We start from the raw sequence: 4,694 nt of genomic DNA on the forward strand, positions 1-4,694 counted from the left end.
TGATTGGTTGCCTCTTGCATCCACCCTGATCAGGGATGAACCTGCAACCTGGGTAAGTGCCCTGACCGGGAATCAAACCCAGAACCTTTTGAATGTACACAGACAACTTTCCAACCAACTGAACCACCCTGGCCAGGACTTCTTCTCCCTCTCTTACTCTCTAGATCTTTTTAAAAATATTCCTCTTGGAATTTAGGGAGTTTTATCTTTTGTTTTGTTGCCTTTATTATAAAACCAGAGGCCTGGTGCATGGATTTGGCCGGCAATGGGGGCCAATGGGGGCCTGCTGGCCAGGAAGGGACCGCAGGAGGGCTCCAGGGTGGTCTGGCCCTCTTGCCCAGTCCCAATTGGCTGGACCCAGCAGCAAGCTAACCTACCGGTTGGAGCATCTTCCCCCTGGTGGTCAATGTGCATCATAGCGACTGGTTGAGGAGTTGACTGAATGGTCGACTGGTCAGTCCGACACTTAGCATATTATGCTTTTATTATATGGGATGTTTGCAAATTACTATGTTCTATCTATTTAGTTACCTTTTTTTTTAAAGATAATATTCCAACTTTTCCTTCTGACTGATAGAATAATGTTAATGATAGAAAAGCCCAAACCTGCTTTTCCCTTTCCTTCTACAGGTGCTGGTACCAAAAGTACTTCCTAAAGAGAGATCCAGGTGTCTGTTTCACAGCATGCTTTTCAAGATCTTTAACCGGCCTTGGCCGGGTGGCTCAATTAGTTGGAGCATTATCCTGTACACCCAAATGTTGTGGGTTCCATCCCAGATTTGGGCTTGTATGGAAGACAACTGATTGATGTTTCTCTCATATCAAAGCTTCTCTCTCTCTCTCTCTCTCTCTCTCTCTCTCTCTCTCTCTCTCTCTTTCTGTCTCTCTCTCTGTCTCTCTCTCTCTCTCTCTTCTCTCTCTCTCTCTCTTTCTCTCTTCTCTCTCCCTTTCCTCCTCTGTCTCTGGAATTAAATTTTTTTAAAAGCATATCCTTGGGTGAGCATTAAAATATATATATATATATATATATATATATATATATATATATATATATATATATATATATATATATATATATATTGCCCTGGCCTGTATTGCACAATAGTTAGAGTATTGGCTTGCGCACCAGAGATCTTAGGTTCAATTCCTGGTCAAGGGTGAGTACCTGGATTGTAGGCTTGATCCCCATCCTCAGCCAGGCACCTGTGGGAGGCAACCAATTTATGGTCTCTCTCTCTTTCTCTCTCTCCCCCCTCTCCCTTTCACTCTCTCTGTAAGAAAAAAAAAAAATTCTCACTCCCCAAGTGAAGATTTAAAAAAAAAATCTTTCCTTCAAGCAGAGGACAGAATGAAGTGAGTAGTGTTTGGCCATGGCTTTGATACGGAAAAAGGAAATTAAGACTTTTTTGATAAGTTTCTGTCTGTGGTGAGATTTCAGTTTCCATCCTATTGTGTAATATAAAATCAGAGCAGTCTTGTTTATAAAGGTGGTATTTATATTTCAGTCTGGAATGGAGTCTGCTAAATGGAGTCCATTTTCAAATCCTCTATTTCATTTTTACACAAAACAATTTTGAGAGAAAGCAATGCTCCCTGCCTTGTCCCTGACTTTAATGGCAGTGCATTTAATATTTAGACATTTATTATGATGTTTGCTCTTAGTTTCTCAGGAAAAGAAACAAACCAATTCTTTATCATATGTAGGAAATGTTCTTTTTCTCTTGTTTTACTTAAAGTTTTTGCCAAAAATGGTTCTTGAATTTTCTCAGCTGTTATATATAGTTTTTAATTTGACTTTATTAATGTGATTAAATAGGTTAATGGATTTCCTACTTTTGAACTATCCTTATGGGCCAAATAAATTCTGTTTTTAGGTTTATTATTAGGTGGTTAATAGTGTTTGTTGCTATTGTGTGTCTTATTTTCTATTACCTTTTCTAATTGGTTATTGCTGGTATATAGGAAAGTTATTGATTTTTGCATGTTGACCTTATATGTGGTCATTTTGCTGAATTCTCTTATAAGTTCTAATAGTTTGTCAATTGATTTTCTTATGTTTTTCTATGTAAACAATAGTGTCATCTGCAAATAATCACAATTTGCTTCTTATTTTCTAAAGCTTATGCCTCTAATTGCTTTCCTTCTAATCGAGAATTAGAACATCTGATACCATTTGGAATAGTAGTAATGATAAAAGTCATTCTTATTTCTGACTTCGATTGGAATATGTCTAGTGTTTCACCATTAAGTCTGACATTTGCTGGAGGTTTTTATCATTGTTTTAATAAAAACAAACAATATGGCCTGACTGGTGTGGCTCTGTGGTTGAGCATCGACCTAGTAACCAGATCACTGATCCATTCTGGGTCAGGGCACACACCCAGTTTTCAGGCTTGATCCCCAGTAGGGGGCATGCAGGAGGCCACTGATCAATGATTCTCATCATTGATGCTTCCATCTTTCCCTCTCCCTTCCTCTCTAAAATAAATAAAAATATATTTAAAAAAACAATATGTAAAATTAAGGCTGTTCTTTTCCTATTTTGGTAGGGGAGTTTTTTCTTTTATATCATTAATAGATATTAAATTTAAGGTAATATTTTTATTTTTAATATATAAATATAATAATATACTAATATAGTAGTTAAGTTGATATATATTCTAATGCTAAACCATCTTAGTGATGCTGGAATAAATCCTCTTTGACTTGATGAAATATTCTTTTAATAAACTATTGAATTTAACTTAACATTTTATGTAGGATTTTTGCTTTGTTTTTCAGACATGGAATTATGTATATACTAGAGACCTGGGGCACAAAATTCATGCAGGGGGGGAATCTGTCCCTCAACCCAATCTGGGACCCCTTGAGTGATGTCCGACTGCCCACTTAGGCCTAATCCCAGTGGCAGTCGAACATCCCTCTTATAATCCAGGACTGCTGGCTCCCAACCACTCGCCTACCTGCCTGATTGCCCCTTACCGCTTCTGCCTGCCAGCCTGTTCACCCCCTAACCACTCCCCTGCCAGCATGATCTATGCCTAACTACTCCCCTGCAGGCCTGATTGCTCCTAACTGTCCTCCCCTGCAGGCCTGGTCACCTCCAACTGCCTTCCCCTGAAAGCCTGGTCCCCCCACAACTGCTCTCCCCTGCAGGCCTTGGGTCCCTCCCAACTGCCCTCTGCTGCTGGCCTGGTCTCTCCCAACTGCCCTTCTCTGCTGGCCCAGTCACCCCTAACTGCCCTCCCCTGTAGGCCATCTTGTGGCAGCCATCTTGTGTCCACATGGGGGCAGCCATCTTTGACCACATGGGGGTGGCCATCTTGTGTGTCGGAGTGACGGTCAATTTGCATATTACCCTTTTATTAGATAGGATTTTTTTCTCTTACTTCTCTTGTCTGTCTTTGGTTTCAGGACTTGCTGGTCAGTAAAATGTGTTGGGTGATTATTTTGTTTATACTTATAGGCTAATGAAAAATTATTACTAACCATATTGAAGAAAATCCAACAACACCTGAATTGAAAAGTATGGTAACTATTGTATATTTACTCTTTAAATACTATTAAACTTTCTAAAGAAGTCGAAACTTCCACCATGTTCAACTTCAGAACAATGGATTCAAGACCAAGCATACATGTTATATGCATCAAGTCTAGATTACAAATGATCTTAGTCATCATCATATCATCATTGTTATCTTTATGTTTCCTTTGAATCCATTTGATGATTCATTGGAAGTATTTTGTGATGATACCATGTCAATGATAATAAGAATGTTTTTGGATGTTACTCATGATGGATTAAGATCTTATTCATGATGAAACTGCTGATTTTGCATGGATTGCTGCTTTTACAGCTGGGACAGAAGTGGGCATCTGTATTGAGAACGTTTGCCCTGTGAGGGACACTAGAGTCCTTAGTTGAATCAGACGTGGCTAGAGTGGTCTTGGTCTGCTAGTAACGGAACCAACACTTAACCAAGGAACTGCTATCCTTCCCTCAGGAGTAAAAAGGAAAAAAACAACAACAATTGACAAACTATTAGAACTAATACGATTTTGTAAAGACTTAAGTCTATAGTTTGGAGCAGTCAAGCAATATCTCTCAAATGGCAATCTAGGGCTGGAAGGGCTTTATCAATGGCAAAGGGGTTTGATTCTTTTGCCTTGCCAAGTCAAATTTAAAAATCTTTTGGGGGAGGAGAGGTTAAAAGCTGATCAGTGCAACACTGGATTGCCAATAGAATATCACCTGCATCAACAGTAGCTTCTCAGCATGGCTTGAATACATTTGTGCATCCTTTAGAATTGAAGGAAAACTCTGATATCTGATTTATAACTCTTGCCTCATAGTCTGCAATCCTCATATCCTCTGGGATTTGTGTTGTCATCTGTGCATCTCTCACATGCTCCTGGGAGAATCCATCTTGCCAGACTCCATGATTTCCAGTGACCAGACTTCTTGAGATAAATCCTCCACGTGAAAGTAGTTCAGTTCAGCAAATTCTTTGTCCAGCACAGCTTTTCCACCCCCTGGTGTACCTTTCCCATCTCACCCTTCAGCCTCAGCCTGTTATGCACCCTGATCTGTGAGCTGGATGCTCAAGCCTTTTCTTATTTTCTTAAGTACCCTTTCTAAGGTGAGAATTATGCATTGTGGAGGGTAGAGGGGACTTGCAAACTGCAATGAAGAG

The 4,694-nt window shown here is 39.6% G+C and overlaps 1 pseudogene; it reads right to left on the minus strand.

The window, feature by feature from the left end:
* Positions 1-3,658: 3,658 nt before the first annotated feature.
* Positions 3,659-4,441, minus strand: LOC118723706 (annotated as a pseudogene).
* Positions 4,442-4,694: the final 253 nt, after the last annotated feature.

The sequence above is a fragment of the Pipistrellus kuhlii genome, unplaced genomic scaffold (assembly GCF_014108245.1).
Source record: "Pipistrellus kuhlii isolate mPipKuh1 unplaced genomic scaffold, mPipKuh1.p scaffold_m20_p_2, whole genome shotgun sequence".
Taxonomy (NCBI): Eukaryota; Metazoa; Chordata; class Mammalia; order Chiroptera; family Vespertilionidae; genus Pipistrellus; species Pipistrellus kuhlii.